At 42.8% G+C, this 24082-nt stretch overlaps 1 long non-coding RNA gene across 2 annotated transcripts in view; it reads left to right on the forward strand.

The window, feature by feature from the left end:
• Positions 1-537: 537 nt before the first annotated feature.
• Positions 538-24082, forward strand: part of LOC139184463 (uncharacterized) — a 29438-nt gene continuing 5893 nt past the window's right edge. The window contains exons 1-2 of one of the 2 annotated variants that reach the window (XR_011567961.1): positions 538-740; positions 17868-17963. This is a non-coding gene — a long non-coding RNA (uncharacterized lncRNA). The remainder of the gene's footprint in view (positions 741-17867; positions 17964-24082) is intronic. The other variant, XR_011567960.1, reaches the window with a different exon arrangement.

Below are 24082 nucleotides of genomic sequence, written 5' to 3' on the forward strand. Positions count from 1 at the left end.
AACGGCAAAGATATTTATTGGCTACAGAGAATCTTTTCCTTTTCTGCCTAGAGCAACTCCTCTAAATATTAAGTTGTTGATAGAAATCACTTCAATAAATGTAGTTTTTAAAACAAGACCAACTCTGCAAACACAAGCTCAGACCTTAGTACTATGCCATATTAACCCCTGAGCCCACTGCTTATTATAGCTTTAAATTTTAAGCCATATTGAAATCTGGCTAATCATCTCAAGGTTATACAAAATTATGAACATTGTTATGAATAAAGAAGCGACAAATCTACTCTTCCCTTGGGAACCAAACATTATTTTCACAGCATGTTTAAGGATTTAAGCATCAAACAGATTGATTTACTTTTTAAGATAAAAGTGGTTCAATAACCATCTCTTGATACACTGTCTAGTCTCCCCCAAATTTGCCTTCCCTCTGGTGTTAGCATTGGTGTGTGAAGTTGTTCTCTACAATAAGTCACCTGAGAAATAAAAGTTTCCTATATATCTTTTGAGGTAGAATTCTCCCAGAGAAACACAATTAGGCTGGTGACTCTATAAAGACTGTTGCCAAGGTGATGGACAAGCACCTCTGGATGTGAGAGACTTCCTCACGGGGCACTGGGGAGAGGCAAGGGCCACAGAGCACAGGCATGCTTCCAAGAAGAGAGAGGAACTTGCTGAGACATCCAGGATGGAGGGAAAACAAAATGAAACAGGGAGAAGATGCAAGCATGCCCATTTCTCAGGTAGGAAGATCTACCCTCAAGGACTTGTGAACAATAGGGAGAAAGAAGGTAGGAAGGAAGGAAGGGAGGGAGACAAACAGGAAACAGGAGGTGAGTAATCCCACTTTCTCTGTCTCATGTTATCTTTATACAACCTGCATTCCAAAAGGTGATGTCTCTCTTTCTCCATCTTCCTGTTCCTAATGGAGTTTTTAGATACACCTTTTAGGTGGTTCTTGAACTAAACCTTACATTATTGGATCCAAGGCCCCACCTACACAGAGTTGGGCAGATCCATTTCAAGATAAGAATTAGAAGAAATCAAGAGGCACAGCTAACTAGGAAGTCAGAGAAGAAGATAAAATAAAAAATAAAAATTAGCCTTCATTGCACATAAATGGAGGCCAGAAATATAGATTTCTTGGGAATCTGTAATGTTCTCATTGTTTATTATTTTTGTTAATATCTGTCTATTCCCTATAAGTACAAGCAGTAACAAATCTTGAAACAAAACAAAATTGGCAAAAGGGTTATGGGATTTATTTTGGAGGTCAAAAAAGATATATCTTATCTCACTGCTCTTTTGTACAATCAGGAGAGAGAATCCTGAGAGGAAAGCAGATGAAAAGAGATTAGAAAGAAAGGTAACCCCTTAAGTTCTCTGGGACAAAAATAAACAGAGGAAATGTAAATTCAGCTTGGGGAGAACTGTTTCTAGGGAATTAACCTCCACAATAGTCACTTTCCTCCTGATGTCAAGTCATAGAAACTTGCTATGCTAAGCATATGATCACTCAACTAGAGCCAGACATCCTGGAATGTGAAGTCAAGTGGGCCTTAGGAAGCATCACTACGAACAAAGCTAGTGGAGGTGATGGAATTCCAGTTGAGCTATTTCAAATCCTAAAAGATGATGCTGTGAAAGTGCTACACTCAATATGCCAGCAAATTTGGAAAACTCAGCAGTGGCCACAGGACTGGAAATGGTCAGTTTTCATTCCAATCCCAAAGAAAGGCAATGCCAAAGAATGCTCAGACTACCGCACAATTGCACTCATTTCACACCCTAGTAAAGTAATGCTCAAAATTCTCCAAGCCAGGCCTCAGCAATACATGAACCCTGAACTTCCAAACGTTCAAGCTGGTTTTAGAAAAGGCAGAGAAACCAGAGATCAAATGGCCAACATCCACTGGATCATTGAAAAAGCAAGAGAGTTCCAGAAAAATACCTATTTCTGCTTTATTGACTATGCCAAAGCCTTTGACTGTGTGGATCACAACAAACTGTTGAAAATTCTTCAAGAGATGGCAATACCAGACCACCTGATCTGCCTGTTGAGAAATCTGTATGCAGGTCAGGAAGCAACAGTTAGAACTGGACATGGAACAACAGACTGGTTCCAAATAGGGAAAGGAGTACGTCAAGGCTGTATATTGTCACCCTGCTTATTTAACTTATATGCAGAGTACATCATGAGAAACGCTGGGCTGGAGGAAGCACAAGCTGGAATCAAGATTGCCAGGAGAAATACCAATAACCTCAGATATGCAGATGACACCATCCTTATGGCAGAAAGTGAAGAAGAACTAAAGAGCCTCTTGATGAAAGTGAAAGAGGAGAGTGAAAAAGTTGGCTTAAAGCTCAACACTCAGAAAACTAAGATCATGGCATCTGGTCCCATCACTTCATGGCAAATAGATGGGGAAACAGTAGAAACAGTGCCTGAGTTTATTTGGTGGGGGGGAGCTCCAAAATCACTGCAGATGGTCACTGCAGCCATGAAATTAAAAGACGCTTACTCCTTGGAAGGAAAGTTATGACCAACCTAGACAGCATATTAAAAAGCAGAGACATTACTTTGTCAACAAAGGTCCATCTAGTCAAGGCTATGGTTTTTCCCGTAGTCATGTACAGATGTGAGAGTTGGAGTATAAAAAAAGCTGAGCACTGAAGAATTGATGCTTTTTAACTGTGGTGTTGGAAAAGACTCTTGAGAGTCCCTTGGACTACAAGGAGATCCAACCAGTCTATCCTAAAGGAGATCAGTCCTGGGTGTTCATTGAAAGGACTGATGTTGAAGCTGAAACTCCAATACTTTGGCCACCTGATGCGAAGAGCTGACTCATTTGAAAATACCTTGATGCGGGGAAAGATTGAGGGCAGGAGGAGAAGGGGACGACAGAGGATGAGATGGTTGGCTGGCATCACCAACTCAATGGACATGAGTTTGGGTAAACTCTGGGAGTTGGTGATAGACAGGGAGGCCTGGTGTGCTGCAATTCATGGGGTCACAAAGAGTCGGACACCACTGAGCAACTGAACTGAAGCATATGTTGGATTATGCAGAGCTGAGCTATAGTAGTTTTCCATCATACTTCAGGTTTTCGGGATAGCTTGTTAGTTATCACTGAAGTAACATCAATAATACCCAAGTTCACCGGAAGTAGAATTAATTTCCAGTGAAAAATTTCAGCGAACATTACAAATTTCTAACTGCCACTCTCAACCAGTTTCTGTCTTTCGTTCTACATCTGTCAACATTAGCTATTAAGCTCCTGCAAATGTCATCCTTATATGAAAATTATAAATGTAAGGATGGTAATAACAGCAATAACAATAACATTAACATTTATTGAACATTTAATATGTGCAAGGCAGTATTTTGTGTGCTCTGCATATAGTAACTCATGCCTCACCAAATCCCCTTAAAGAAAAAAACCACTCTCATTTTACAGATGAGAAAACTGAGGCTTAAAATAACTCAGCTAGTTAGCCAGGAAGCCAGATGTGTTTGTACAACTCCTAACCTCATAAACAAAGAACATCTAAACACTAAGCATCCTCCATCAAATACAGACTCTCCCAGACCACCCACACTCCTGTGGCTTTTGAAACATTTAACCCCACGCACTCCTTTCTTCAAGTAAAACCTTGCACAGAAACCCCAAGTCTACATTAAACGGATAAAATTGAGGTTTGCTGATTAAATCAGGTGGAGAAACAAAGACCATTGCCTGTCCCATCTCCACTCAGCCCTTCCTGCTGCCTCAGAAGGTTCTGCAGAGCCTTGGAGCTTCTGTGAAACACAGAAAACCCTTAACAGTCTTTAGCTGATCTCCTTCCACCTGTAAAATTGCCAACTCAAGAGCTGCTTTCCAATCTGCTTTCAAAATTTCAAGGTTTTTGTTGCTTCTAGGATAAGTTTTGAAATTCTGCATTCCCATGCACCCAGACACTCCCTCTGTATCCCCATTCCATCCAGCTGGCCTGACCTCCTTGTCATCCCCTAAAAGGCATCATTCTTTGAACCATTTGAAGTGACTTCTGCTTTCTCTTCCACTCTTGCAAATTCCAGCATCAGAAACTGAGTCAAGTGTGAATTCTCCGTAAAATCTCTGACTGCTGTAGTCCTGTTCACCTTGTCACCATGTTTAGCGCTCACTCAGGCCCTGCCCCTTCCTGTAGTACCTAGTAGATGGGTTCCACTGCCAGAAAGAGACCAAAACAATGACTTAAGATACAAGTTTCTTTCTCTTGCAAGAATTGTCTGAGGTGTGCACACTGGGCTAACACAACACCCCACAGGCTGGGACCCAGGCTCCTTCCGTATTGTCACTCTGCCTGACTCTATGATGGCTCACCACTGTATCCCCATCAGAATGAGGAAAAGGGAAGGAAGGACATATTCTTTCCTTTTAAAGACTTCTCCCTCTACTTTGAGCATCACTTTTCGCCTTCATGCATTAGAGAAGGAAATGGCAACCCACTCCAGTGTTCTTGCCTGGAGAGTCCCAGGGACGGCGGAGCCAGGTGGGCTGCCGTCTATGGGGTCACACAGAGTTGGACACGACTGAAGTGACTTAGCAGTAGCAGCAGCAGTAGCAATCTCTTCCACTTAACTATTTCAAGGAGAAATTAGGAAACAGCATTTTGTCTCAGCTCTCATACACTCCTGAAATAAAGAGACTTTGTCTCACACATTGCATCCCCAACAATACCTATCTAACCTGGGCATCTTAAAAGTACTCAATATTAAAAGTAAATTATTAAAGAATTAATATATAGATATAGGCTTCCCTGGTGGCTCAGACGGTAAAGTGTCTGCCTACAATGTGGGAGACCCAGGTTTGATCCCTGGGTTGGGAAGATCCCCTAGAGAAGGAAATGGCAACCCACTCCAGTATTCTTGCCTGGAAAATCCCACGGACGGAGGAGCTTGGTTGGCTACTGTCCATGGGGTCGCAAAGAGTCGGACACGACTGAGCAATTTCACTATCACTATGACGATCACTATTAGTGCACGAGAAAACAGATGTGCAGACATTTTTGGAAACCACTTTGGAAACCAAAGATAATGTTGACTTTCTTTACATCAGTGATGAATTAAGTTTCTGATTACTGGGTCCTAAATCTGAAGGGGTTTTAACTTTTAGAAAAGTTACCCAAAGAGATTATTTAAATGGGTGATACTCTTCCCAACTATCTTCTTCACACACACACACACACACACACACACACATCCAGCTTATTAAAATACAAATTCTAAGAAACTGCTTCACTGATACTCATATTTTTTCCCCAAGATAGTTAATACAAAGTCAATGAAAGGTTTGGAAAGCTAGACTTTAAAACATTAAAGTATAAAGATAAAATTACCTTTTCAGATACAAATCTATTGTGATAACATCTTAGATAATTCACTGAGCTCTTTACCAAGCGATGAAAACTTTGGCAATACTTTGAGCCAGGTGATGTTACTATATTTAGGAGTATGAGTTTCATTGTACCTCCTTTTCAAAGACAATTTATTTTTAAGTATGTATTGAACTACAAACTATCATATTCTTTTATTTTAGGCAATAATTGGGTTTATGTGTTGATTAATTCATCTGTACACATATATTACCAATACTACTAAAAATTTTAAGAAGCTTTAAAGCAAATATAGTTAAGGAACAGTGACTAACTACAGGAACCCTACTGGCCAGTTGCAAAAACACTGTGTCAGTTCAGACTTCCCCAGCCTTGAATGAAGCCTGAGAAATAATAACAGTAATAAAAGCAGCTTCCTTGTGTACCCGGTAGTTTGGGCCAGATAATGTACTAACTGTGTCGCATGAATTCTTTCCATCCTCTAACAATACTGTAAGAAATTTAAGATAAGAAATCTAAGGCTCAGAAAAGTGTAATGATCTTAGAGTATTAGAAGCCCTTCAGAACTGGGTTCAAATTGAGCACATTTATTTCCAAAGACCTTTGTTTTTTCAAATGTAGATAAATCAGATTAGCAGTTGTCACTCTGCTGCTCCATGCATGCGTGGTACAGAGTTCTATGCAACTATCTACAAGAAGGCGCCAGCTTGTGTCACTGGTACTTGTTCTCACGTCTCATGGCAGGATTAAAGGGATTAGTTAGAATGTGTCCACAGATGCCCCACCAATGAGCTCACACAGAAAAACCCCCTTGCTGGCTGGGAACCTCAGGAGACTCTGGATAGAATGGGCAAAGGCAGTCTAAGGATCTGACCCAGACTAGACATAGAAGGAGGCACTTCCCTCAGAGGAGGCCCCCTGGTCTTTCCCTTGCTCATGTAGACTAACCCTCCCTCGATGAGGCATTCTCCCATCTGCCTTGCCCCTGAAATCCCCAGTTCTTGTGGCTGGAAATCTGGGCTTCTGGCACCGCCTGAGTAAAGACAGACCAGTCTACTTTATCCCTGGCTATCACTGCAGTACAGTTACCATTAGGGGCACTGAGAGAGCTAGTTTGTGCTTTGAATACGATGTTTCCAGCAAACGAAGGCCTGATCCTCAAGGCCTCTAGGTCTAGCCACACTCAGCAGGAGTCTGGCAGCATTCCAGCTAACATATTCTTCCAGGTCCCTCAAGGAAGTAGTGGGGATTTTCACTTCCCTTCAGTATAGAAAATCATCCAATACTTCTTCAAAAGACCTGGCTGGGAGACCCTGGCTCAGAATCACATATGCATGAAAATATTCTAGGATTTAGCTCTCCCCTGATGCTAAATTTGCAGAGTAGGACACAGGCCAGCACATCTCAAGCAGATTCGGGTGGCTTGTGTCTGCAGTGCTTTCCTCAGTGGAATGGAATCTTGCATAGACCTCCTGCATCATTCTGGCTCTCCCACATGAACCTTGTCTTCAAGTGTTTCTCAAGAAGCTCTCTCTCCCTGTTCTAGCCCAGAGTTGCTCAAGAGCAGTACAACTGACATGTTAGGTTGGATAATTCTTCATCATGCAATTTTCCTGTGGATTGCAGGAAACCTAGCAGTGTCCCTGGCTTCTACCTACTAGTTGCCAGTAGCACCCACCTCCCCATTTGTGACAACCAACTGTGTCTCCAGACATCGCCCAATGTCATCTGGGAAGCAAAATCACCCTGTATGAGGACCACTGGTCTAGCCAGTTGAAACCCAGCCAGTTCTGATGGTCTCACGCTGCTTCTTCCCAGGGCAGCAGGCACACTCATCCCACCAGAATCTCTCAACACAATCTTCAGATACTAAAACTCTTGCATGTTTGAAAACACCTGTAAAACAGATGTCCCAGACCTTTCTAGCAATTCAAGTTTGCTCTTCCCCACTAAAGTTCAAATTATTGTAATCTGAGTACCTTTCCTGAGGAATTACAAGAATATCCTTTCCTGGGCATTTCTGCAGTCCCACTCTCCCCCAGCCCTCTCATCACTACCTTGCTGCTCCAGAATGCCACTCAGTCCAACCACAGGGCCAGGGTCTTCTCTAAGCCATAACAGAATGAGATGGTCATGCTTAATGATGTTAACCAGCAACCTTGAGAAATTACAAAGTAAAAGGGGAAATAGGCATTAGATATTAGCCCTCACAGCTCCCGAGCACCAGTGGCCATGTCTTTTGCACGGGCTCATCTCCCCACCACCCTCCCCGGCCCACCCCCCCCACCCTCCCCGCCCCACCCCACCATCCCTCCAGCCCCCAGACTCTCCTAGACCACAAGCCTAGCACATTTCTCCCCACCCCTGCCACTCCCCACTCCAGAGGGTCAATAATTCCTGCAGAGATGCAGCCAGCCCAGTGAAGGCCAGCATTTGCCCTTCATTACACAGAACACTGCATATTCTAGCCTGAGGTGTGAACCAACCGCATTTGGACTCTTCATCTTCGGGACTCCCACAGAGGAAAATGAGCAGGTGCTTCAGGTGCAGCTGCATGACCAAAGACCAAGTCTCACGCGATAAGCTGCATGAAGAAATGGTTACAAAGCCAGTCCACCCTGCCCAGTCTTTCAGGACTTTGTTCCTTCTCAGCATCACACTAGGGACCAGAATCAATGTTGATGCACCCTTAAAACATGACTTCCCTTTTTAATCACTTCTATGATGTAGGGCTAAGAAGCCAGGAAATTTCTAGTTTTAGAACCATCCTGGTAAGGGACACTAGTCATATGAGTGGCAGTTACTCATCACCATTCCAGGAATATCCCTACTCTGCCACTTTCAAAGAGCCAAGTTAGAGTCAAAGGATTGCTAGTGGTGGTTTTCAAACTTCTCTCATTGTCAAGATCCTTCTGACACATGAGTCTGGCTAAGGCCTCAGGTGGAGCCATACTGGCTGATGTGGGATGGACCTAGAGACCCTGAACACACCTTAAGGACTGATGACCTGAAGTATGATCAGAATAAAGATGACCTGGGAATTTGGTATCTAGAAATCTGGTCTCAAAGGCTAAAGAAAATGAGGTGTGAGTCCATGTCCCCTTCTACCTAAGCCAGGTCAGATTTTATTGTCACAAATAAGGAAAAGGAATGACATGTCTGGAAGGCAGAGGAAGAGCTGTGCTGGCTGGTGGACGAAGAGGAAGGAGGAGAGCCCTGCAGTTTTGCTGGGCTGTTAGCTTCCTTGGTTTCCCAGGCACTAGCTTGTTAATCGGAGAAGGCAATGGCACCCCACTCCAGCACTCTTGCCTGGAAAATCCGATGGACAGAGGAGCCTGGTGGGCTGTAGTCCATGGGGTCACTAAGAGTCGGACACGACTGAGTGACTTCACTTTCACTCTTCACTTCCATGCATTGGAGAAGGAAATGGCAACCCACTCCAGTGTTCTTGCCTTGAGAATCCCAGGAACGGGGGAGCCTGATGGGCTGCCGTCTATGGGGTCGCACAGAGTCGGACACGACTGAAGCGACTTAGCAGCAGTAGCAGCAGCAGCTTGTTAAGAGGAGGGTGTTGCAGGGAGAATCCAAAGGGTTTCCCTAGACCAGGCTTCTCAGCCCCACACCATTGACATTTGGGGCTGGGTAATTCTGTATTTGGAGAAGGCAATGGCACCCCACTCCAGTACTCTTGCCTGGAAAATCCCATGGACAGAGGAGCCTGGAAGGCTGCAGTCCATGGGGTCACTGAGGGCCGGACAGGACTGAGCGACTTCACTTTCACTTTTCACTTTCATGCATTGGAGAAGGAAATGGCAACCCACTCCAGCGTTCTTGCCTGGAGAATCTCAGGGACAAGGGAGCCTGGTGGGCTGCTGTCTATGGGGTCGAACAGAGTCGGACACGACTAAAGTGACTTAGCAGCAGCAGCAATTCTGTATTGGGGGTGGAGGCTGTCCCGTGCACTGTTGGATGTCAGCAACATCCTTGACCTCCACCAACTAGATGTCGATAGGACCTTGTTCCCAATTTGTGCAAGTTGTAACAACCAAAAATGTCTCCAGATGCTGCTCCAGCAACATTACCCCAGCTAGAATCAATGATATGTACACAAAGCCTACCAGGCTAAGAGGAGATAAAAGGATGTAAGACATTATTCTTATCCTCCAGAAACTTAACATCCAGCTGGAAAGACAAGAAGTAAACATGTTAAATTAGTGAAATAGGTAAATAATAACAGATCAAGATAACAAGAGATGTCACAAGTTGGTATGTAATTAGAAGGATCTTAAATAACACTGTTGACTGAAAGGAAATCAAAACAGTCCATCCTAAAGGAAATCAATCCTGAATATTCACTGCAAAGACTGATGCTGAAGCTGAAGCTCAATACTTTGGCCACCTGATGCGAAGAACTGAGTCATTAGAAAAGATCCTGATGCTGGGAAAGATTGAAGGCAGGAGGAAAAGGGGACAACAGAGGACAAGATGGTTGGATGGCATCACCGGCTCAATGGACATGAGTCTGAGCAATCTCAAGGAGATGGTGATGGACAGGGAAGCCTGGCGTGCTGCAGTCCATGGGGTCGCAAAGATTCGGACATGACTGAGTGACTGAACAACAAAATAATACTCTCCTAACACTTGTTACATTGTATTTTATTGAAATTACTTATCTATCTTCCTTGATGTGAAATGAAAATACCATGAGCACAGATTCTGACTCAATTTTCTTGACCACAGACATCCTCCCTCAGGGTCTGGCACATAGTAAGTGCTCAATACTTACCAGGGACAGTCTTGTACAGGATCAGACCTGACAGAAGAAAAAGGGCACTGAAGGGGATCCTCTCCAGGTTTCACGCACTACGCGATAACCAAGTGAACTGGGCCAACCTGAATGCTTGACCATCCAAAGACATCTCTCTCTCTATGTGTGTATATATGTGTGTGTGTGTGTGTGTGTGTGTATAGTTGCTGTTTAGTAGCTAAGTTGTGTCCAACTCTTCTGCAACCCCATGGACTGTAGCCTGCCAGGCCCATCTGTCCATGGGATTTCCCAGGCAAGAAAACTGGAGTGGGGTGCCATTTCCTTTTCCAAGGGATCTTCCTGACCCAGGGATTAAACTCATGTCTCCTGCATTGACAAGCCTATTATTCACCAATGAGCCACATACTCCTATATATATATATATGGTCAACAAAATAAGAGGCAGAGTCTATGCTCATGGCAGTCTTGGAAGAGAGGTTTTCCTCTACCCCATAGCCCTCCCATCCCTCCATCACTGAACTTGTCTGTGGCATAATCCTCTCAAAAAGTTAAGTGGATGGAAAAACCCAGTGAAAAACCCTGGGCCTTCTGCTGAGATATACTGTGAAGGGCCGGGGCAGAGGTGAACTCGTGGGAAGGAAAAAAGGAAAACACCAATCCAAATCAGCTAGCTGGCCCTCCCCTCTGCAACACCTGTTCGTTTGTAAAATGCACATTGAGCACCTGCTCAGGGCTGGACAGCCCTTGGGGCCTGAGGACCCAGCCACACAGAACAGATCAAAGTCGAGCTCGTGGGCAGCCAGCAGCCAGGCTCCTTGGTTCATATGCTTGGGTGTGCATGGAGTCACCTGGATGGAGAAGCTGTAGAAAAGTCGGCTGGGCCCCTTTCCCAGCGTTTCTGATTCAGCAGGCCCGGAGCAGGGCCTGAGAACTGCATTCCTGGCCAGCTTCCAGCTGAGGCCGCGCTCCCAGCCCGGGACCACCCTTTGAGCCTCCCTGGACTCCAGCTTCCGCGCAGAAGATGCTAACTGGCCGCGGGGAAGTGTCTGGGGCAGGAGGTGGGCCAGGAAGAGAACCCAAGGGAACATCTGAAAAAACAAGATTGAACGGGCCCAAGTGCCTCCCGGTGGCCCGGGACAAAGATAGAGCTTCTCTGTTTACTGGAAAGTCCAGGGACTGCCCGCGGTCCCGCCTGCGCGGTGGGTGGCGGCGGTGGCTCCGGCCCGGGGGTGGGGCGGTGGGGGTGGGCATGGGGGTGGGGAGGCCTGCCCGGTATGGGCCGGCGGGAGAGGGCGGGGGCCGGCCAGCCCGGCCTCCGACCCGTTTATTTACTTAAACAACACAGAGCCCGCCCTCCGCGGGGCCAGGCCCGGGGCAGTTCCTGAATGGGACTGGACGCCGCGTCTTTGCAGCAGCCCACCCACGTCGCCGGAGGCGTCCTCGGCTGGGCCTCCGTCCGAGGAAATGACGGGCTGCGCTGGGGCGTCGCCGGCGGCCCGGGAACGTGGGTGAGGCCGCGCCGCCGCAGTGTCCCGGGGCGGCGCCCCCCTCCACAGAGCGCCCTTCTCCGCCCGGCTTTAAATCTCCCTTTATTTTGCTTCAGAGCTTTTCACTCTTTTCGATGGCGATAAAGAAAAGCAGATAATATTTTTTAAAGAAGAAGGGGAAAAAATGTTAAGCTGTCTTCCTCAGAAGGAAAAAAGGGGGCTGAATAAACAGAATGTCACTGAAAAGACAACAAACAAGACTGTTTCTGAAAGAACCAGATGGACTTGGAAATAGCCTTCGATTGCGGCCACAGGGCTGCTTCGGGAGCGGCCCGGGGACAGGGGACGGCTGGGACTGGGGACGGGGGCGGAGGGGCGGGGAGGCGGCTGATTTAGTAATTTAGTTCGGGAATCGAAAGCCTACAGGTCTGCCTGTGAAAAAAGAGCCGATTTTGGAAACCTCAAACTTCACTGCAGTGAAATCAAACGAAGCCACTATTACCTTCCCTTTCTTCTGACAGATCACCTATGTCTTGAATAAGAAATTGCTGACTAGATGTTTTTCCTTTCCTTTTCTTTGCAAAGTTGAGGGAGGATTAGGTGTTTGTTTTTTCATTTTTCTAAAGCTTTCTCAACTTAGCTAAATGGACACGTGCAGAGTTAGATGGGCTAGTTTGGCCTTTTCTGCTTATCTATTTAACTTATCCTTTACCCACTAAATCAACTATATTTCAAAAAATGATACCAGACTGATATCCAAATTCCTGTAATAATTTCTCAGCTGCTGGATGGTGTGTACCACATAGATGGAAGGGGAAAACATTTGTCATAAGAATCAGGTTTCCATTCTCTAAGGATAAATTCAACTTTTTAAATACACTATTTTTACAGCAATTTCAGGTTCACAGCAAAATTATGCAAAAGGTACAGAGATTACTCATGTACCCCCTGTCCCCACATATGCAGAACAAGCTCTCCTTGGGTACAAAGGAAAATAAGCCAAGCAAATGTGCAACTGTGGTGAAACCTAGGGGGCACACATGAGGTTAGAAGGCAGAAATTCTGAACAATATATAGACTCTGGTTCCATTGCCATTAATCAACTGGATCGTGGACAGGTCACTCTCTCTCTCCAAACCTTGGTGTCCTATCTGCAAAGGGAAATAGTTACAAGGCATAGCTTGTTGTGGTGATGTAGAAAGCAAGTACCTATAAAGGTTTCTTCACTATGATGTGTATTTTCTTTTAATGAATGTTTATATAACAGACCTATTCCTTTTGTTGCTTCTTTTCCAGAAAAGGAACAGGTAGGTGAGATAAATTTAGATGAGTGCTGGAGGAGGGAGACGTCTCATCAGATTTAAAATTGCTGATATAAAATAGGGAAAGCAGGAAGGGAGGGAGGGAGGAAACAAAACATAACAGGTCATGCTTTTTTAAAAGCACTGATGGAAGAGTTTTTCAGCTATAGCCTCAGTTTTCAAGTGGAGACAATCCTAAGAAGTATTATTTTCTAGTATCAAAACTGCGTTATAGGCTACAGTTAAGGACCAGCAGAAAGAGGAAAAATACTCATCAAGGCTCTTAAACTTGTTCACAGCAAAATTACAACATTGTATCATGGCTAAACAATTTCAGAATTTCCTAATATGTGGCATAGCTTCAGAGGACATGGTGACATTTTACCAAAACATAAATTCTTCATCAATGTGGACTCCTTTTCTTTGGTTGGCAACCTTAATGAATTCTTTCTGAGCAGCAGTTTGTCAGGAACATTTTATGATCTTTACCACACAGGAACAAAGCCACTGAAGTCATGCCGGGCAGTGTTGCTACTTTGGCCATGTCCCACCACCAGAACATTCTCCATTTTTAGGGTTACTCCAGAATCACCTGAAGGACTTATTAGGATACAGACACTGGGTACCACTCCTAGGGCTTCTGATCTAGCAGGTTATGGATGGGCCTGAGAGTTTGGGTTTCTTATAAGTGGGTAATGTTAAGGCTGCTCGTCTGGAGGCCACATTTGATATCCACTGGCATAGAATAGGGCTTCTGCATACCAGGTCCTTAATAAATGTGTGCTGGTTGGAGGAAAAGGCAGTGTCTTGGATTATATCTGCCAGTGAAGGGTGGAGAAGGCTGAGTGCTTTGGGTTGCTTTGCAGGGTTTCTGAAACTTAGGGAAAATCTTAAAGGTCATTAGTCCAACCACACCCAAGGTAGACATTTTTGTAGGGCCAGGCTTTATTGATCAAATCTATTCAGTGCCTAAAATAAAAGCAAGAGCATCAGGATATCAGAAATCTGTTGCATTTCTTTACACTAATGATGAATTATCAGAAAGAGAAAATGGGAGGGGAGGGGAATCTCGTTTAAAATTGCATCTAAGAAAAACACCCTTAGAATAAACCTAACCAAGGAGGTGAAAGACCAATACACTGAGAACTATAGGACATTGATAGAGGAAATTAAAGATGATTCAAAGAAATGGAAAGATATTCCATGCTCTTGGATTAGGAGAATGAATATTGTTAAAATGTTCTTATTACTCAAAACAGTCTACAGATTTAATGCAATTTCTATCAAATTACCCATGACATTTTTCACAAAAGTAGAATAATCCTAAAATTTATATGGAAAAACAAAAGACCCAGCATTGCCAAAGCAATCCTGAGAAAAAAAGCACAAAGCTGGAGGCATAATCCTCCCACACTTCAGATAATACTACCAAGTTATAGTAATCAAGACAGCATGGTATTGGTACAGACATATGGAACAAAGTAACTCAGAAATAAACTCACTACATTCAGTTAATCTTTGACAAAAGAGGCAAGAATGTACAATGGAGAGAAGACAGTCTCTGCAGCAGCTGGTGTTGGGAAAGCTGTATAGCTACATGCCAATCAATGAAATTAGAACATTCCCTCATACTATATTAAAAATAAACTCAAAATGGTTTAAAGACCTAAGTAAAAGATATGACCCCATTTAACTCTGAGAAGAGAACATAGGCAAAACTTTCTCTGACATAAATCACAGCAATATTTTCTTAGATCAGTATCCTGAGGCAAAAGAAATAAAAGCAAAAATAAGCAAATGAGCCTAATGCACAGCAAAGGAAACCATCAAAAAAAAAAAAGGAAAGAAAGAAAGAAAAGACAATTTATTTCCAAAATACACACAGCTCATATAACTCAATATCTAAAAAACAAACAACCTAATAAAAAAGTGGGCAGAAGACCTAAATAGACATTTTGCCAAAGAAGACATATAGATGGCCACCAAACACATGAGAAGACACTCAGCATTGCTAATTATCAGAGAAATGCAAATAAAAATTACAATGAGGCTATCACCTCATACCAGTCAGAATGACTATCATGAAAACATCTACAAATAATAAATGCTGGAGGAGGTATGGAGAAGATATAACCCTCCTATGCCGTTGGTAGAAATGTAAATTGGTGACATCACTATGGACGACTAGGTGACTCCAACTAAATAGTATGGAGTTTCGTTAAAAAACCTAAAATATGAGCTACCATATGACCCAGCAATCCCACTCCTGGGCATATATCCAGAAAAAATAAAAACTCTAATTCAAAAAGATACATGCACCCCAATATTCATAGCAGCACTATTTACAATAGCCAAGAGATGGAGGCAAACTAAGTATCCATCAACAGATGAATGGATAAAATTTTGATACCAAATATGGAGCTTCCCCATTGGCTCAGTGGTAAAGAATCTGCCTGCAACGCAGGAGACGTGGGTTCAATTCCTGGGTCGGAAAGATCCCCTGGAGAAGGGCATGGCAACGCACTCCAGTATTCTTGCCTGGAGAATGCCATGGACAGAGAAGCCCAGTGACCTACAGTCATAGGGTCACAAAGAGTCAGACACAATTGAAGCAACTGAGCACACGCACTCATACCAAGTACAAAATGAAATATTACTCAACCATAAAGAAAAAATGAAATATTGCCAACTGCAGTGACATGGACAGACCTAGACAATATCATACTAAGTAAAATAAGTCACACAAAAACAAATATTATCTAAAAACAAATATTATCTAAAAAATAAATATTATCTAAAAAATAATACAAACAAATTTATCTACAAAATAGAAACATACTCACAGACATAGAAAGCAAATTTATGGTTACCAAAGGGAAAAGGGAAAGGGAGGGAGGGATAAATAAGGAATAGGGAATTAAAGGATACACACCGCTATATAACTGGTTAACAACAAGGACTTACTGTGTAGCAAAGGGAATTATATTCAATATCTTGTAATAATCTACAATGGAAAAAAAATCCTTAAAAGTATATATACTTATATCTGAATCATTCTGCTGCACACCAGAAATTAACACAGTACTGTAAATCAGCTACACTTCAATGTTTTTAAAAAGCAGGAGCATCCAGTGTTTAAAGCAATTTACTCCACCTTCTCCTTCCCCAGTGTTAGTTGACCCTGAGTTCTTAACCAGAATTGTCATCCTGTTGCTCTATTTCTACAACCAAGAACTACTTCTGTTATCAGGCCTTATGTGTCTTCACAGACAACCTTGAATTCATTTCTGATCTTAGGCAAGTTTCTTTGGCTCCTCTTGTTTTAAGGATAAAGGGACTAAGGCAGTCAACTGAGATTTGGAGATTTATCCTAAGAACTGGTTCCTCACATGTCTGTGGTAGGATTATCCGCCTCTCCCTGACCAACAGCCCTCCCAACAGTTGGCCTGATGCTCATAGGTTACGTACAGGTTTGGTTACCTGATAAGCACAACTCAGCATACTCTTTTTCTTATGAAATATAGGGTGCCCCATTCAGACCTCTACGTGGTAGAGGTCCAACCATAATATTCTTCTGGATGATAAGATAGAGGTGCTATATCTCCACCTGCCCAGGCAAGATGAGAGCTGTACTATCTCTCAAGATATGTTTGTATTAAGCATATTAACCCTGATCATTGGGTTGAACCATTTCCATTGAGGAAATAGCGCTGAACTATTGATTTTCCAACCAATTCAACCTTGATTGAATCCAGCTGTGCTTTTCAAGGAGCAAATCTTTGACATTGAGCCTGAAAGCTTTTAAGGGCAAGAGGAGAGAACAAGTGAAAGCTTGATAGTAAGCCAAAGAATTGATCCTACACCAGGCCAAAGAGAAATACTTGCAACAGCTTGGGAGGATAAAAAGGGAAAGAGGAAAAGAAAAATTAGGTTAAGTCCTATAAAATTACTACTTTTGTAGGTCAAAAGTGGTGCATTATGGACAATTTCATGTGGTTCAACTTAATAGGTAAGAGAAGTCCTGACTTATTACCCACCTGGTATACACAGCTTCCCTTTCCCAAAGTCCGGGCAGTTCTACTTTCAGCCACTTCCTTTCAGCCATGTGAACCCTATCTCCTCAGTGGAATAAGAGCAAGAAGTGTAATGGCCCTGGATCAGCTAACTCAGAGCATAGGCAGGAAGCAACATATGCTAACTCCAAGCACTTTTAGCTTTTCCCTTTCCTTTGCCCTCTAAAAAATCAACCGAGGTAGATAGAACATCTCTTTTGGTTAATTCTCAAGTCACTAGCATTGTCCATTAAGATAAGCCAACTCAAAATCAGTCATGAGCTGAGCAGTAAAGTGTCCTTCATGGAATAAAGCCTGAAACTTTTGTATTTGGTAGACATTTTACACTAGTGAAGTTAATATTCTACAACTATAACTGTAATAGAGTAACACGATAAGGACCCATAAAATAAGGGATTGTAGTATTGAGAACATCATTCTTTTTATGTAGACTAAGAGGAGACTAAAGCTGGAGCTTTGTGCCCATGGGAGTTCATTTCACCTCTCTGAGCCTCAGATCCCTCAGCTATCAAAGAAGGGGGTTGGGATTTAGATCATTTAAAGCTGAACCTCCCCTGTTTACTGAACCTCACTGGAGTCTATGACTTTCTGGAGCTATGGATACAGCATGACTCTCCTGAAGGACAATATGAAATAGTGAGAAGGTACATAAGGGGGTTGGGCAATAACAACATAAGTGACAACAAACCTCACCATTTAATTTATGCTGTTTCAAAATAATTAATTCCAGCCTGGATGAAGGAAACTTCCCAGACTTCCAGTTTAAGGTGCTTATCTGAAAGAAGCAAAGGCAAAAGGTAACCATCCCCATTGGGGTGACAGGTTTTCCTCTATCGCACACATCCAGTGTTTTTCTGTTTTATAGGGATGATCAGTCCAGTTTGGTGCAGCAGAAGATCATCAGTAGAGAGCAGAGACTGGGGACCTCAGCTGATGGGATAAACTGACACTGATGATAAAGGTGCATGTTATGAAAAGTTTCCTTTCAAACTTGAATAACTTAGGTCTTGGCTATGATGATAATCACCTCTTACTGACAATTGAAAACAAATGCACGGCGTGTCAAAGCTGTCTTACAATTGAAGTTAAAATGTGATAGTGAGTTTCGGTGTTGTAGGCTCAGTCCCTGCATGGCTGAACGCTGTTGACAGCACAGGGCAGGGCCTAAGTCTCTGCCCTTCCTGTTTTGTCCACCACTGTGTAGCTAGCCTGAAGAGCAAATCCTCCTCAACATACACCTGTGGAATGAATGTGCTACCTATGTTTACAAGATTGTACACAGTGCACAGGACTCATGCACATGACTCTCCAAAGCTTTAGAAATAAGATAACTTGAGTGGCTAGCAGAGTCAAAATCTTTCTTAACTATGAGAACAAAATTCAACTGATACTTGAACAACACTTTCTACGCCATTTGCAGACTAAATTTTTACAATTTAAAAAATTATGTAATAGCTGAAAGTAGATTCAATTTCAAAACAAGTAAGTAGGTTGTAAGTAGGTTTGGAAAAGATGACTAGCCTATGCTTTCACTTTTGCTACCTTGTCCCAAAGGATGCAAATAATAAAGTTAAGCATTAAGTAAGGAGAAAACTTTTGGCCCTGTGTTTAATATCATTTTACTGTTTTGCTTAAGTCTATTTTTAACAGAGTACTCATAAGGTTGGGGTTTTCCTAATTCCAAACTCTTTAACAGAAAACAGAAACCAGTTAAGAATAGAAGGCTCTATTTGTCCTGCTTAAGGGGAAAAAAAAATACTTTTGAGGAAACAGATGGTATGTAGCTAACCCTAACCACGAAAGAGAAGTGTTGCCGAACCTCAGCCTTGGTTCATCAAAGTCGAATAGAAACTCGGAGACAGAGTTTTGGGTGAAGTAGAAAAGAGTCAGGAAGCAACAGTTAGAACTGGACATGGAACAACAGACTGGTTCCCAATAGGAAAAGGAGTTCGTCAAGGCTGTATATTGTCACCCTGCTTATTTCACTTCTATGCAGAGTACATCATGAGAAATCCTGGACTGGAAGAAACACAAGCTGGAATCAAGATTGCCGGGAGAAATATCAATAACCTCAGATATGCAGATGTCACCACCCTTATGGCAGAAAGTGAAGAGGAACTCAAAAGCCTCTTGATGAAAGTGAAAGTAGAGAGTGAAAAAGTTGGCTTAAAGCTCAACATTCAGAAAACGAAGATTATGGCATCTGGTCCCATCACTTCATGGGAAATAGATGGGGAAACGATGGAAACAGTGTCAGACTTTATTTTTCTGGGTTCCAAAATCACTGCAGACAGTGACTGCAGCCATGAAATTAAAAGACGCTTACTCCTTGGAAGGAAAGTTATGACCAACCTAGATAGCATATTCAAAAGCAGAGACATTACTTTGCCAACAAAGGTCCATCTAGTCAAGGCTATGGATTTTCCTGTGGTCATGTATGGATATGAGAGTTGGACTGTGAAGAAGGCTGAGCGCTGAAGAATTGATGCTTTTGAACTGTGGTGTTGGAGAAGACTCTTGAGAGTCCCTTGGACTGCAAGGAGATCCAACCAGTCCATTCTGAAGGAGATCAGCCCTGGGATTTCTTTGGAAGGAATGATGCTGAAGCTGAAACTCCAGTACTTTGGCCACCTCATGCGAAGAGTTGACTCATTATAAAAGACTCTGATGCTGGGAGGGATTGGGGGCAGGAAGAGAAGGGGACGACAGAGGATGAGATGGCTGGATGGCATCACTGACTTGATGGACATGAGTCTGGATGAACTCCAGGAGTTGGTGTTGGACAGGGAGGCCTGACGTGCTGCGATTCATGGGGTCGCAAAGAGTCGGACACGACTGAGGGACTGAACTGAACTGAACTGAACTGAGAAAAGAGTAGCCTTCATTGCTTTGTCAGGCAAAGGGGCCATAGAAGGCTAATGCTCTCAAGACTGTGTGACCCACAGGAGGGTACTTGGAGAGGGTAGCAAGGAGTTCTATAGTGTTCAAAGAGCAGGGCGTGATCAGTTCAGGGACAATTTGGGGGTTGGTTGGCATCATGATGAAGTTTCAAGCATCATCAACCTTCCGGTTCCAACCAGTCTAGGGTCTGTGTTCTTGTGGTCAACTGTTTTCATCTGGGGGTGAGGTGGAGGTCTGCTTCCTGTAAAAACAATTTAGGAATGAGTGTCAGGTCTTTATCTGTATCTGTCAGGGAACTGGGAGTTCAGTGATTCTGCTCTGTGGCAGAATCCTGGTGTAAATTGTTTCCAGTTCCCCAGCCCAACAGCTATTCTTTGTTTCTAGAGCTCAGCATTTCCCATCATTAACTCTTAAGTCAGCCTTTTGCTTCAAAACAAGGACACAGAGACTCTTACATGGTTTCAAAAAGAATCCTTGTACTTCTTGGAATTTAGAGATAACTAATTCTTTTCTAAAATTAGCAGAAAGCAGTCAGGGAAAGATTATCCAAGGACATTTGAAGATCCCAAGGGAACTTTCAAGAGATGAAGAGCTGCAAGATTTACAGATCTACTGCATTGAAAGTGAGAGAAAGAACTAAAAAGTATTTTAAACAACATAAGAAAGGGAGGAGAAAAAGTAGTAACTCTCAAATTTTAATTTTAGATTTACACCAAAGTGCTTGTATTCCTTTACATTTTTCTCTACAATACATTATACTTTAAAATTAAAAAGTTTTAAAAATTCTAAGTACAAATATTAGTAAATATTATGTTTTGATTTTAATAAGTTTCACTCGATTAAGGGAAAAAAGTTTAACTAAATAGGAAAATGCTTTATATTCTAACATCTCAGTCAAACATGACTATGGAAAGTCACTTCATTGGATAACAAAGCTTAATGCAGAAACACCCACTCACCTGCATCAATACACACAAGAAAATAGTTTCCCTTAAGCATGTCTCATAAAACTAGGAATGATGAGAAACATCTTCTGTGCTATCAACATGGCTTTGAAATTTCCTAGTCTTCCTAGCTAAGGACATGAGTCATAATTCTGAAGGCAAATATAAAATGTGATTCAAATGAACATCTACTGAGTTTCTAGCATTAAGTTTTATCTAATACTTATTGAATGTCTACTATATACAAGAGACTTGCTGACCATTTCCAGGGAAACAAAGTTGACCAAGACATAGATCTTCATCTTCAGGGAAGTTACATGCTACCAGAAAAGAAAAATGTATGCACAAATAATATCAAACACAGAAGTATTTTCTGTAAAATACTTAAAACATAAACATTTCCCTTAAAGAAAATACTTATGTGTTCAGAGCCATTTTTTTAGTGTTCAGAAGATAACTTTTAGATGGACAGCTCTGGGATGAAACATGGAGAAACTATCATTTAAGCTAGATTTTGAGGGGAGGAGGGCATTTAGAGAAAGAAACAATAACACAAAGCAATGGAGTTTATTGGCTGAAACTAGAAATTACAAACTGGCAGCCCATGGCCAAATTTAGCCAGCAGATGTGGATTTTATTTTATTTTTTGGCCTGAGCAATGTCTTTAAAAATGTTTGAATCTGTTGCCAGTGTTTAAAAACTGAGATTTTACATAAAATTCTGGATTTTGCAGCTGCTCTTAAAGAAATCAGAAGATGTTAGCACTGGGCCTGCAGCCCACCTAATACAAAGAGTTTTGTGGCCGTTGCTCACTTTAGCAAGGTCACAAAGCCCACACTGTGAGCCCCCTCAGCCAGCCTCATTCTTGGTGTGTCCCACAAGTACCCTGCAGGAGATTACATCATGACTTCCAATTTAAAGTGAACACAGGTCAGACCAGTGCTAGATATGCTAGTAAATGTTTAACAGACTCTCTAAGGGGGGTGGGGGAAAGCCCCAACAGTAGTATTTGGCAATTTCTGTGGTATAAATACTCTTACCATGGTCAATTTCAAGCTACTAACTTTATGGCACTGAAAGCGGAGTCGGGAAGAGATGAACCCAAAGGGTTCTCCCAGGTGACGCAAACCAGCCCCAGCATGCTGCTGCGTAGAACAGATCCGAGGTGCCCTCCTGAGAAGGTTTCCTAACTCTTCCTGTGTTAACAAGGACAAACAATTGCCTGCCTTGAAGTGTCACTGTAGGTTTCCTGATTTCCCCATGTCTGCCTCTCATTCATCAGCTCATGCCGAAGGTTAGCCTCCTGTTTAATCCTTATCCTTCTATGAATATCACTGTTTTTAATCTCATAATTTTCATTTAGTCCTTTTTATAAATTTTCCTGTTATTTTAAAATGAAATCTCAGTTTTGCCTTATACAGGGTTGTTACTGCTCTCATCTCCCTAAGCAAGGGGCTCAAGATGTCCTACTATTTGCATTTTTAGGGTGCGAAATCTCTGTACATTATTGCACTGAGAGCTTGTTTTCTATGCAACTGGAAGTTTCTTGTGAGGGATCATCTTCAGGAAGAGTTTTGCAGGAGAACAATTGTCTCTGTAACAATATGATACAGTTATGCAGGTCTAGCCTACCGTTTTATATTAACTTATGGGCTCAGGATTCCCACAGTGCATGAATAATGTGGACACCCAACTGCACATGGGCAGCCTGGGGTTTACATTTTTGCTGAAGGTTTTTTTATTCCCCCATATTGAATGAGCAACCCTTCCTTGACACAGCCTTGAGCCAAAGAGTGGAATTTTCCTCTAGTGGTGGAGGCACAATGCTTAGAGATCCCTGGCTTTGTGTAGAGGGCACTTCTAGCTTCCCAACCCTGCCTGGACCTAAGGTCCCCTATGGGACATTCTGAGTTCCAGTCCTCTCACTGACTCTGGATTTAGCTCTTGCTCACCTCTCTGGAGTTGCTTCTAGCATCTTGGATTTCTCTTTCTGACTTTCGTGCTCACTATAAATTTTTTGTGTTACATTTGTTCCATTTTAGGCAGTAAAAAGGGACTGACTGGTTGTCTGTAAGAAGTAAATGAAATCGTGTAGGTGAGGTACCTAGGACAGCTCCCAACACACACTAGGTGCTCCTTAACTAGGATTATCTTCATGGAGACAGGACAGGCGGCAGGACAGCTTGGTTTGCAGGAACACAGGGCCATAAAGGGAGGCCAGGGATGAGGGTGAAAGGAGGAGTTTCATCCATATCATGGGATGTTGGAAGTCAGAGCCCATGCTCAGGACTTCAGATGAGAGCCTCGGACAACAGGGCTCACTGAAGAGTTTCGGAAAGGAAAAGGATTTGAGTTCTGCCTTTAGAATTTGATTCCACAAGCAGAATCAAAAAGGTTAATTAAGAGGCTTTTGACACAGTGAAAGGATGAGGCCATGGGAATCTGAGCTGGGTACTCAGTGTGGGGATGAAACTGAAGGATGGAATGCAGGATCAATACATTCCAAAGCCTGACTAGCTATGTGTTATTAACAGAAGTACATATATATAGGAGGATACAAAAGTGAGGACCTTAAAATTGACTTAGACATATTTAGCTGAAGTTGGATCTTCTTTATTCTGGATAGAAGAAAAAAGGAGGGAACTGATGCTGCTGAGGAAGCTAATACCACCTGAGTTCACTCACAGTGGACTTAGAGATAGTAGGTGGCAGGGCTAATGGGCACGAGCCCGTCCACGTGCACCTCTAGGTCTATTCACTACCCTTACCCAACCTGTTCTGTGCCCTGAAGTTGACCTATGGCAACTACAAGATTTCCTCACCTTTAGAGTTCCTGTTGGGTTTGGGTAACAGGGAGCCCCAGAGGGACCTGAAGGAGTCGAGGAGAGTGAGCTTTGGTGTTTATTCTCACCTTCTCCCCTTCAATCCCAAGGAGGTTGCTTCAGGATCTCTGCTCCCCACAAAGCAGCTTCCTGTCAGGAAGGGCCCCTCATGAGCACTCTCTGGTTGGTCGTTATGGTTCCTGCCCTCAACCATTCAGGTCTCTGTTACCAGGCTCAGATCCTGCACTGTGTCTTATGGTTTCCACATCTTTGTAAATAGTCCCCTGTAAGCTTTTCAAATAGAAAAGAGCCACAGAAATAATTTGACTAGCTTCTAAATTTTATCAAAGAGGAAACTGGAGCCAGTACAGTGACTCGCACAAAAAAGGTTGATGGCAAATGAGGAATTAAGT

Source organism: Bos indicus, chromosome 8, assembly GCF_029378745.1.
Source record: "Bos indicus isolate NIAB-ARS_2022 breed Sahiwal x Tharparkar chromosome 8, NIAB-ARS_B.indTharparkar_mat_pri_1.0, whole genome shotgun sequence".
In the NCBI taxonomy this organism is placed as follows: domain Eukaryota; kingdom Metazoa; phylum Chordata; class Mammalia; order Artiodactyla; family Bovidae; genus Bos; species Bos indicus.